Source organism: Chrysochloris asiatica, unplaced genomic scaffold (genome assembly GCF_000296735.1).
Source record: "Chrysochloris asiatica unplaced genomic scaffold, ChrAsi1.0 scaffold00070, whole genome shotgun sequence".
Taxonomy (NCBI): domain Eukaryota; kingdom Metazoa; phylum Chordata; class Mammalia; order Afrosoricida; family Chrysochloridae; genus Chrysochloris; species Chrysochloris asiatica.
The window spans coordinates 1,809,084-1,822,278 of record NW_006408588.1 but is presented as its reverse complement, the minus strand read 5'-3'; positions in this window follow the sequence as shown (position 1 = coordinate 1,822,278).

Here is a 13,195-nt window from a genome sequence, read left to right as displayed (position 1 = left end):
ATCAAAATGTCAGACTGAACAAGGAATGATAGTAACATTTGACAAGTATTGAAGAATGGGTAAAATTCAATCTTGCAGAAATGATAACAATGGAAACTATTTTTACTGAGATCTTAGTACATGTCAATCACTGTGATTCTTTTGGTTTGTGAGGTAGGCACTTGTATTAATTAGGGTAAACTAAAACATCGTAATAAAGAGACTGAATATTTCAGTAAATTTGAGTAAATATTCAGTTTAAGTGCCAAAAACTTTCTATCATTTTCATATATCATGTAACTTTAACATCACATTACTCATTGTATTTCAAACATAGTATCTAAATGATAATTCTTTGCAAAAGAAATTGATGAATAAATATAAATGCATAATTGGGTAGGTGGATACATAAGTGATAAAGGCAATTTTAAGAGAACAAAAATGCTGTTACATTTATGGGCATTCAAAGGCAGTACACCCCACATTAAATAAAACACAAACCACATCTTCTAAAATATAAATGCTTCCCACTTTCAATTGCCATTTCACAATAGATAGATGCTCCCCATTTCAACCAAGTCAAACTAGAATCCAAGCCTTATATAATCTGCTTTTAATTCTGATACTTTTGAATGCATCCATCAAAAATATTACCTACCTTTTTCAAATAGCTGAGAATCTTGTTCATAAAAACTTAGTTGAAACGAAAATTTTAGAATTCTGCATTTGATAGCCTCTTAATGGCTATATAGTGTTCCAAAATTAAACATAATTAGAGCAATACACTGTGAAATTAGAACTAAATAAACGCATTTCTAAACCGCTCAGAAAAGAAACAAAATAATGCACACATGACATTTATTCAGTATGTTTAATGCCAAAAGTTATTTTACACGTCTTGTTACTAGCCTTTCAAGAAGCAGTCAAAAAATCACATCAGGTTCTGGGGAATTCAGGGGATCTACAATGTCTCTTAATTCTACATTTTACAGTTTTGATTACTATAACACTGTTTTCTTTTAGAACAATTACTGAACTGATGGATGAGTTCCAAAGATCATAGACACAAGCGTAGCTGTTCTGCAATTTGTCGGAAAGTGTAAGAGTTACACTTCGTAACTGGAAATCAGGAATATATGTTTGTATCTAATCAGAATTCTGAACATTTAAATTTAGCTAACAGTCTTATACCTTAAGTTTCAGAAACTACTATTGGTGGTGGGTGTTATGTGTCGTGGAGTCGGTTCCAGGTCTGTAAATCTTTACGGGAGCAGAAAGCAACATCTTTATCTCATGGAATTGTTGGTAGTTTCAAACTGCTGACCTTAAGGCTAGCAGCTTGACTCGTAACCACTATGCTACCAGAGCTCCTTAACTGCTACTGGTGGCTGTGTGCTGTGGAGTCAATTCCACCTCATATGGACCCTGTACAGGGTTTCTGAGGCTGTAAATCTTTATGGGAGCACAACGCCTCATCTTTCTCCCACGGAGCAGCTGGTAGTTTCCAACTGCTGACCTTGCAGTTCTCAGCCCGATTCATAACCAGTACGCTACCAGAGCTCCTTTAAGAGAAAGGGAAAAAGTGAAAAGGATTTTTAAACTCAAAGCAAAAATCGATATTATGGGAAAGAATCAGGGAACAGCAAGTTGCACTAAATAAAATGCACAATGAGTGGATTCCACCTTCACTGCTAACTGGATGGTAAAAGTCAACTCAAATCAAATTACAAAATGTAGAACTGGACCCAGTCATCTCCTACCTACTTCTTCCATCTTATCAACAGCTGCTCAAGTGATAAAGAGACACACTATCTCTGTCAGAGCTTACAAGTTAGGCATCATTCTTCCATCAGCCGAAAAGACAGACATCAGCCTCTACTAGGTTTCACAAGCTCTCTGTGTTTGCTAATCCACTGGACTGATTCAAAGAATCTTAAAGAAAATATTGCATATTTATGACTACAACTGTATTACAAGCACAAAAGATACAAAGACATACATAGGACATGGGAGCAATGACAGTATAAAGTTTCTCTGTCTCACAGAAACATGGTCTCTACTGTACATGGTCATCAACTAGGAATCTGAAGCTGAGCCTCAGGTCCCATCCCTCTAATCAGAATGACCACATGGCCATGGTAGATTACATTATGCCTCATGAGACATGGTCAGTGTCTGACCACCAGGTACCCCTCTTGGTCTATTCAGCCCCCAGGCTGTACACGTTTAGCCTTAGGTTTCAGAAAACCTCAAAAGAGTTGAGAACAAAGGCCTCATTTCTTTATGTGAGGTGGTTCCACATCTTACTGAAGTAATACAGTACTTCCTCTGTCACTGAGGGAAAAACAAATGTGTTTCCAAAGTTTCAAACAACTGGTTAAAAAGTGAATAATTAATTTTCCTTAAATATATATGAAGATAAAATAATTTTAGTAACTGGAAATCAGCAATATATGTTTGTATTTAATCAGAATTCTGAAAACTTAGCATTTTGTAATACCCACAAAAGGGACTGGATAGCTTGCTAATAATGTAACCAAGATGTATGGTCCCCTAATGTAGGGACTGGTCAGTTTTGCCATCATGTTAGAGTTAAAAATGAGACTTAATAAGAGGAAGAAAAGGGTAAGGGGACCTTATGACTACCCAAAAGAGTCTGCAGTGGAGCACATCTTTGGACCCCTTGGACTCAAGATCCCTTCACTGAGAAGTCTATGATTCTGGAGAGAGTTTTCTGGGACCCTGAAGGTGGTGACAAGCAATAACAGAGAAATGGCAGCAACTGAGGCAGTGGAATCAGACACCAGCACAGTGGTTGGCTTCCTGGCCCTTAAAGCAAGAAAGTTGGGCTTCAGGCAAGGACTTGGTGGTGGAATGGAGTAAACACTTGATGGAGATTGGTTTCCAGCCCAAAGAGCTGCATGAAGATACCTTCAGGCCAAGACTTAATGGCAGAGTAGGGTACCTCTGGGTACTTATCAGCAAAGCTAAAAGAGCTTTGTAATACAAGCCCTGAAAGAGCAGCAACCAAGTGCCAGAGAAAGGTATGTTTGCAGGCAGAGCTGGGAAGAGGCTGCCCTGATCCTGAGTCATTTCTGATTGTGAATTGTAAGCTGTTATTTGCTTAATAAACCTTCTAATACTGTTTGTTGTCTATGATTTCTGTGTGGTCATCACAATGAATTATTAAACTCACCAGAAGACTAGGGAGTACTGTGGGAGGAGTGGTTGGTGTTCAAATTGATAGAAAGAAGTTGCAGGTTGTAGGCATGTCTCAGCTCCATCTCAGGGGAATCAGTCTTGGCCTATTGTCTTGATTCTCTTGCCTGCCTTGTGAAATCAGAGGACATCAGATGTTCCACCAAGTCATTTTCACACATTGGCAAAAAATGTATATAAAAATAAAGACGAAGGAGAAATAAGTCAAAGATAATAGAGACCTATGAGGAAAGTGGAAAGTGGAAGGAGCTCTGGTAGCGTAGTGGTTACGAATCAGGCTGTGAACCTTAAGGACAGCAGTTCGAAACTACCAGCCGCTCCGTGGGAGAAAGATGAGGTTTTCTACTCCCCTAAAGATTTACTCCCTCGGAAACCCTTTACAGGGTCGCTATGGGTCGGAACCGACTCGATGGCACTTAACAACAACAACAACAATGAGGAAAGTGGAATCCTGGTGTGGCACTCTGGGTTAATGTGCCAGACTGTAAAGCTGTTTGAACTGCAAGGTTGGCAGTTCAAGCTCACCAGGTGCTCCTCAGAAACATTATACAGGGCCTCTATGGGTCAAAACCAAGTCAACGGCACTTAACAAAAACAACAATGAGGGAAAGTGAAAAAAAAAAATGAATTACTACAAAACCATAGATATCTTGATTAAACAAAAATATCAAAATGTTAAGCTATTGTTTCTCAACATATTTTCCATTTAGGTCTATACAGTTCTGAAAGCAGTGTTTCCATTTTTCTCACCTTTCCCTGGAAAATTCTGCACTGTAATTTATTATACTATGTCAAAGTGATAGTTTTGGTATTTTCAAGTGACCCAACTTATGTTCCTTTAAATATTCTTTGAATTTGGGGAATAAAAAGAAGTTTAAAGGGGCAAGATCAGGCCTGTAGGGTAGAGGAAGTAAGGTTTTCCCAGTGAAATTCTCATAGCCAGTCCTTGCTACCCTCGAAGAATAAGCAGGAGCTTGTTATAATGGGAAAAAAAGACTCTGAAACACAACTTTCCTTGTTTTTCTCTCACCAATGCAATCTCCAAATTGTCTTAAAATTTTCTTAAACTTTCTAATAAGTCCCATGATCATCCTGTGTCCTTCAAGAAAATAAATCAAGATTATACCTTTGGATTCCAGAAAAATTATTGCCATGTCTTTTGGGTTTGACCTCTTTCTGCCTTGCAGTAAGTACAATTATTAACTGCCCCAACAATTCCCCTGGGAAACCACTGTTTTGATAGCAGCTTTATTTGAAGGCACCCTAATATGATTAAGGGCACGTGTATTACTGACAGAACTTGCCTGAATCCATATGCTAATCACAGAGACAAGGCTAAACATGATTTATTTGGATATACCCATACATGTATAAATTAGAACCCTAGTAGCAATTCTTTCATTACTTACCCTCTTATGAGGCTAAGTGATAGCATAATTTGAGAACTAAGAGTGAAATCAGAAATGAAACAAATGTCTCATAAAGAAAGAGACGGTAGAGTTAAGAGGAAAGGCAGTAAGTAAGAATGAGCCAAGAGAGGTACTATCTTTTAATGCATTTATAATATATAGTCATACATTCAATAAGGTGAAATATTAACTGATATTGACAACTGTGAACCCCTTTGGGAGAAAATTACTTTGTCTGTCAAGTTGAATGATTCAAGGCAGGACCAAAGTAGAAATGGGTAAGAAGGGAAAAGAGGAGAAAAGTTAGAAAGAAGATCACTAAGTGAAAGTAGAAAGTGGCACATATCCTGTGCACAAAATGAGGATGGATTAAGATTAATGGTCAACTCTGCCAGTGCTATTCAGGAGATGGTTTTGCTTTATTTATCTTGGTTGTCACAGAGAAGCAAGGCTCCGGCACATACAGACACATCCTCTGTGGTAGCAGAAAGCAGCTGCGTTCAGAAATAACTCTGTACTCATATTAGATGAAGCATATTATCTACATATATATGAAGGGTTGAAATTGCAAGGTAATTATGTTTCTTGATGCTAATTTGTACCTTTTATATGACATTGATTGTGGTTTTGTGCTTTCCTTGATTCTTTTGGACAAACCTCTCCTCACCATTAAAAACAATCTCAGATATTTACACATTGCAGACACATGATATGCAATGCTGTGTCTATAAAAGCTGTCAAAGGGGATCATTAACAGATTCTAAAATGATTACTCTGCTGAAGTGAGCAATCAGTTAAAAATGGATAATATGAAACTGTTATCCTAAATCTATAAAATGATTATCACCCAGAGTGCACAGAATATAGATGATTAGAAAAACGCACAGAGCCCAAAACAGTGCTGAAAGAATCATAGTATCGAGGCCCAGGGTTTGCCAGGAAGCTGATCCCAGAGTCCTATTGTTTAAAATTATTTACTAAAAGCAAAAAACAATGAACTTGAAGGTATGCATAAGCACTATTGTGGTACTGCAGGATAAGCACTGGACTGTGAACTACAAGGTTAGAAGTTCTGTACAGGGTCACTATGAGTCTGAACTGACTCAAGGACACTTAAAAGAACAATACTCTATTAATTATTTTATGTACCATTTTAAATATAGTTCTGAAAATAAATGTTCCTTTATAAAAAATAACCATGCATGTATTACTTCATGGTTTACAAAGCATTGAAATGAAATGTTTCTAATTTAATCTTATAAAGAAAACCCAAATCTATTAAATTGGAATTATTATCTTTAATTTGAAGCAAGAAAATAGAAACTGAAATCGATCAAAAGACTTACCAACCATGTTTCAGCCAAAATGTGGAGAAATTGGGATTCAATCCAACTCCATTCACTGATTAAGCTGAGCAATAGATAATGCTACTATAGACAAGATGCAATACTATGCCAGGGTGATAATAACATGGTGATGAAACTGACAAGGTCAATGGGATTGCCAGAACTTATAATTGACTCTTTATAGCAACTTGTTGGTTTTAAGTACATACGTCGAGAGAGAAATTATGCATCTATGTCATCTCTTCAAGAGTTCTGGTGTGGGTCAAAGGAGAGATTTTCCCTTCAGACAATAAGGTGAAATTGATTTTATCCCAAATCTTAACAATTTTGCCTTGGAAGCCCATAATCTCTCTCCAAAATGAATGTTCATTCTTCAGCTGGCAACACCCCACAGAGTCCATCCATCTGGGACCTGACTCTGTGGTTGACTTCTGTGAATCATTCCATGTGCCATCACATATACTGAATTGAGCTTTTACTCACTTCCCAAATGTATTCAATCCCACTGAGTGTTTGTGACTTGACAGTCTTTCTGGAAGAATTCTAAGAAGTTACAGAGAGTTCATGCAGAGCAGCACTTGGCTGGCTGCAGTCTTGACATTTCCAAACAGACATACAAAATCTAAATTCTTCTTCCTCTATTATTTGGATTCACTAGGTTTTCCTACTATTTTCACTGTGAAATTAACCTTAGGACTTAATGCCCAAGGGTTCAGCAAAAAAAAACCTTTGATTTAAAAGAATGCAAGATGTCTCCCATTTGGGAAAGCAGTAATGATACCGGAGTCCTGGTGTAGTGCCATAAGATAAGCACTGGACTGCTAACCTCAAGGTTGAAGGTTCAAACCTACCAGCTGTTCCTCAGAAATCCTATACAGGAGCACTATGAGTCAGAACAGACTTAACAACAGTTAATAAAACAACAAGAATGATATGAAAGGAAATGTTTCCACTTCCCAAACCATCCCCATCCTTAGCAGATCTGTCAAGTGAAGTCTGAATCACGGTATCCCCATCCATGTCAGAATAGACTGTGCTTCATAGAATTTCAATGACTGATCTTTCAGAGCTAGATGCCATACCTTTGTTTTGAAGCACCTCTGGGTAAACTCAAAACTCTAGTCTTTCTGTTGCCAGCTGAGCGTATTCACTGCCCAACAAAGGAACAATTACATACTCACATTCATGTTTAAGGGATTTCGACTTCCTTCTTAGCCAACAAAAGAAGCAATTCATTTGGACCTCTAGTTGGCAATCATTCAATGTTTTTTGATTGACTTTAACTAACAAATGATTTTTTTAAAAAATGCAAATTCCTCAGGGCCAGGGAACAGCTTTGTATCCAACACACTTCTGGGTTCCATGGCATACTGCATGAAGAATTGATGAGATTTAATAAGGAAGTTAAAATTGAGAGACATTTCTATCTGAATTACTAGGTATATTTTTGCATGTTTATTTAATGTTTATGGTACCCCTGCATGCTGTGGTATTTCAATGAGCACTTTAGTAATCAGGATTGTTGTAGCTGTTAAGTGCCTTGGCGTCTATTCCCATTCATTGTGACCCTGTATAGGGTTTCCAAGGAGCAGCTAGTAACTTTGAACTTCTGACCTTGCAGTTCAAACCAATTTGTGGCCTGGTGATTATCATACTGCACCACACCAGCACTCCAACTATGATTTGTTGTTGTGTTAAGTGCCATCCATTCAGTTCTGACTCATAGTGATCCTCAATAGGGTCTCTGAGGAGCAGCTGGTGGGTTTGAACTGCCCAGCTTGTGGTTGACAGTCCAGTGGTGATCCTACAATGTCACACACCAGGAGTCCTCAATCATAGTTGTTGTTGTTGTTGTTAAGTGCCATCGAGTCGGTTCTGACCCATAGCGACGCTGTATAGGGTTTCCAAGGAGCAGTTGGTGAGCTTGAACTGCCAACCTTGAGGTTTAAAATGGCTTTGCAGGCCAGCACATTACCCACAACACCATACCAATCATGTTTAGTTATCATTTATTTAGTTCCTTATATAAAGTCCCAATCATGATTAGTTATCATTTATTTAGTTCCTTATATAAAGAAGGACTTAAAGAGAATAACACCTTGTTGTCCTAAACATTACCAATATGTGCCCATTTGCTTGGAATTATTAGTAATCTCTAAGAATCCAACTTTAGATAAATGCAGCATAAGAACAATGAGAATTGGCCTATTACTGGTTATATTAGTTGTCTGGGCTAAAGCAGAGTGATCAATGACTTTAGAGAAAAAAGGAAATAAAACATAGTACCAATGGATGGAAAACCAAGCTAAAATGACCCTAGATTTAAGTCTTTAGAAGAAAGACATTTCAAAGTATGAGTCTGGGTCTCCTAAATGTAATTAGAACTAATTTTGAAAAATTTTTAAAAACTATCTTTATTTGATTTCAATGAAACAATTTATCTAAACATTTTTATTGGTTTCCTATACTATTAAAAGGAGCGTAGTGGTTACGAGTTGAGCTGCTAACCTCGAAAGTACCAGCTGTTCTGTGAGAAAGAGATGAGGCTTTCTGCTCCCATAAAAATTTACAACCTCAGAAACCCTACAAAGGGTTGCTATGAGTCAGAACTGACTCCACAGCACACAACCACCACCACCATTACATTAAAACAAACTGTAGATAGAGCAGACTTTAAATGTAAAACATTATTTACTCTGTTTACATTCTAGATGAGTTAAATTAAGTAGCTTGTTAGAGTCAATTGAGGCAGTGATGGGCTGGGATGGCACAGAGCAGGGTCTGAAGTGGATTTACAGTGTGGTAGCGTCTCATGGTCATCATGTGTATAGGATTTCTATTTAGAAATACTGGAAGGAGTGCTATGCATATGAGAATCACATCATAAAAAAATGAAAGCACTCAGGCAAGGTAGGCTTGACCTCCGTCTATAAGGAAAATTAAGGCTCAGAGGAAATGAAAAGGAAACTAAGGCTAAAGTGATGCCAACGTCTATGAAAGATATCCATTTTCAATCTCATAACCTCAGTGAAGATTCTTGATATTTATAGAATCCTTGCTCTATTCTAGTCTCTGTGCTGTGCATTCGTCACTCACTTTCTCCTTTACACCCCAACACAATCCTCTGTGATAGGCATTATTAGTATTTTTCCCTTCTCCGTATAATGAAACTGTTGTCTGAAAAGTTTTTTGCCCCAGATCACATGACTAGAAAATGAGATATTAAAAATGAAAATCCAGGTTTACTTGAAAAATTGGCAAGGTATGAATTATGTATAGGAATACAAAGAGGTAGTCCAGTGTTTGTAAAAGGTTCAGAAAACAGGGGTAGGGGGGAATGACAAGAAGAGTAGCATCCTGGTGTGGTGCTGTGGGTTACTGCGCTGTACTGCAAAGTTGGTTTGAACCGCATGGTTGGTGGTTCAAACTCACTGGTGGCTCCCAGGAAACCTTATATAGGGCAGCTGTGGGTTGGAACCAACTCGATGACACTTCATAACAATAATAATAATGTCTGAAATAAATTAAAAAATAAAATCAGGTAGTATGACTTTAAAGATGTATTATGCTGTTAAAGAAACCAGGTTTGCTCTTGATATTACCTCAGCTGATTCTCACCACAATTCTATGAATCCATTTTATCATTACAAATTTGCTGTAGAGGAAAATCAGTGCAAGAACAGGTAAATAACTACTGAAGATCATAAAACTATGAGAAGCAAGGATTCAAACCAGAATGACAGACAGCAGAGCCCATGACATCATGCATCACATTGGCTGCATTTATGGATGCTCTTCATGAGAAAAAGGAGAAAACAATATATATACAGGTTCTATAAAAGTAACTGAAATAGTGACTATTTGTTGTCTACCTATTGGTGTTTGGCATAATAGGTAGTGTAATATGAAAAACAAGAAGACAATATTGTTACTGCTCTGAAGAAATGAATAATTTTAAGATGTTATTTTACTTTATTGCATATAAACAGAAATGTTTTTGTTGTTGAGTGCCTTTGAATCTGTCCTGACTGATAATGACCATGCATAGGGAGTCCTCCTTAGCACTGTGGGATAATGCACTGGACTGCAAAGTGGGTTTGAACTGCAAGGTCAGCTGTTCAAATTCACCAGCTGCTCCTTGGAAATCCTACACAGTGTCGCCATGAGTCAGAACTGACTGGAAGGCACTTAACAACAACCACATAGGGTTTCCAAGGAGCAGTTCTTGGGTTTAAACTGCCAACCTTGTGGATAGCCATCCATTGTGAATCCTACAGCACTACACACTGGGACTCCATACAGAAATAGAAGTGCCAATTACTAGTAAGACTAGTACTGGCTACAAATATGGAATGTTGTTGTTGTTGTTAGGTGCCATCAAGTCGGTACCAACTGATAGCGACTCCATGCACAGCAGAACGAAACACTGCCCGATCCTGGGGCAACCTCACTACTGCTGCCACGCTTGAGTCCATCAACGCTGCCACTTAGCCAATCCATTTCGTTGGGGGTCTTCCTTTTTTTCTCTGACCCTCTACCTTACCAAACACGATATCCTTCTTCAGCCACTGGTCCCTCCTGGCAACATGTCCGAAGTATGAGAGACAAAGCCTGGCCATCCTGGCCTCTAAGGAGCACTCTGGCTGCACTTCTTCCAAAACAGATCCATTGGTTCTTTTGGCAGTCCATGGCACTTTGAATATTCTCCTCCAATACCACAACTCAAAAGCATCAATTCTTCTACGGTATTCCTTACAAACATGGAACGTTGTTGTTGTTGTTAAGTACCGTGGAATCGGTTCCGACTCATAGTGACCCTGTACAGGGTTTCCAAGGCTGTAAATCTTTACGGGAGCAGAAAGCCTCCATTTTCTCCCGTGGAACAACTGGTAGTTTCGAACTGCTGACCTTGAGGTTCGCAGCCCGATTTGTAACCACTACGCTACCAGAAACAAATATGGAATACCACATTCCAAATGAGAGAATTTATTCGAAGCAATCTGTACTGTAAGATATCAAGTAAAAGTCGTCATAGACAGTGTTATTATTTTAGAAAATGTATCATATTGGATATTTAATAATTATATAGTTTGTTGATTGTAAAACTGCTGATATGCTCTTTAAGCCTTCACCTAGTTCACAATAAAAAAATAAAAATTTTAATAAAATATAAATACCAAAAGGAAAAAATCAAGAAAAATAGTTACTGTAGTGTAACTTAAATAATGAACCAAGGAGTTTATAATTGATCTACTAGGTAATATATATGCACATTATAAGATATTCATAATGATTATCTTTAAAATACCTTTTAAGACCTTGGAAAGACAAGGATCTCGTAGCTTTCCTTGTAAATTCTATACAGATTGGCCGAGGGAATAATTTAGTCACTTGAATTAAAAATGAACTAAAACATCATAAGTAAAGGGTAGTGATTAATAGGTGGTAGAACCTTTGGGGAAAATATTGAGTGGACTCCTTCAGGTTTGGTGCTAATGATCTGTAAGAGGGTGCAGTCTGCATGCTAATGAATTTTTTTGATAGCATTAAATTGGGAGAAGCTAGACAACAAGTCAGATCAGAAAAATATCTGCTTCAGAAATGGCTAAGAGTAAGTTAAAAACATGAAGAAAATAATAAAATAGCACAAGGGGACACTAAATTCTAAGTAGTATATCTTAAGATTGATTTTTAGAATAACCATAGAGGACATCAATGAAAGAATAACTAGAATTGCCTTGGAACCTAAGAGGATAAGAAAAATTATTCATAGGATGTATGAGCAGGACTGTTTCTCTGTGACTCAGAAAGGGATTTACAACCTATAAGTATTCACACAATGTGAAATATTTCTGTAGGTGCATGTGGACCTGTTGTTTGTATTGGAAACTATTGAAAGTGATGGGAATGTCCCTGGAAAAGGGGGCAGATAATTTATTTAACGGAATCTTTCTTACTGTACAAATGTGTATATACATTCATGTGAGACCAGTGAAGTGAAAACACTAGTTTTAAGACCACTCTTTTGTGTTCAGAGAGGGAAATGTAGCCTGTTAGAAGAGTGAAGAGTAAAATAGCATAGAAACAAACCCATATTGCCACACCACATTTATGATTAACAGAATTGTAAATGGATGCCAAAAATAGCTGGGCTTAGTTAGAAAGACAAAGAACTTGCAATGAACTTCTTCATAACATTGTTTGCCAATCCTTATTTACATCCAAAGATATACTGTAGTATTTTTTAACATAATTGTGCAGAAATATTAATTTAGTGTAGCATTGGAATTAAGAATACAGATTCCGCTGCCAAATCTGAATGCAAGTCCTGGCTCAACAACTGTTTAATTATGTGATCTTGGGTCTAGTATGGAACATTTGCTGCTCAATGCTCTCATCTATAAACTAATAAGAGTATATCTACCTAAAAGACTTTGGGGATTTAATGAGAAAATGCATATAAATTCCTTAGCATTATTTCTGGAATAATGCAGATACTTAGTAATAGTTATTTAGATCAAGTTTGCCAAATATAGAATCATCAAATGCTATAGATGTAAGAGCTATCAGTGATTATTAGTCTGAAAGCCTAATTTATGCATAAAGAATCTTAGAATTGACATGCACTTACTTGCTCAACACTGGGAGGTAGTTGATAAAACAACAGAGACAAGGTTCATAATTATCCAGGAAGGTGTGGCAGATCTATAACAGAAAATACCCCAATGATTTTTATGGGTAATTTTAGAAAGTTCATGTGGATGGAATGTATGAACATCATTCTCTACCATGGGATCCGCTGGTCTGAACTACTGTTCCATCATCCATAAACAAACATCTCATTAGAACAATGGAATGGTCTGTGACAGACTAGGCTGTCATCAGTTCATGGACAATACCCCGTGGGGTTAGGGAGTGCACTGTTTAAAAGTTTTAGTAGTCTTATTGAACATGTGACCAGAAAAACAGTGCTCAGTCCTTATAATTAGAATACTTAGGAAGAGAATATGTGATCGATCACTATCACCATCGTTTCTAGTATATAACCAGTGCATCTATGCTTTACTTCACTGCCTTAGGTTAAACTGGAGTAAATTAATGCTTTCAGGTGAAATGTTTACACAAGATACAGTAAGCATTCCATTGAACTTAAATTTATAATTACACCTGAGTATTTACTGAGATTCCCTTAGACAAAACACCAAAAAAAAAAAAAAAATGCAATAAAAGTCCAAGTGTTTT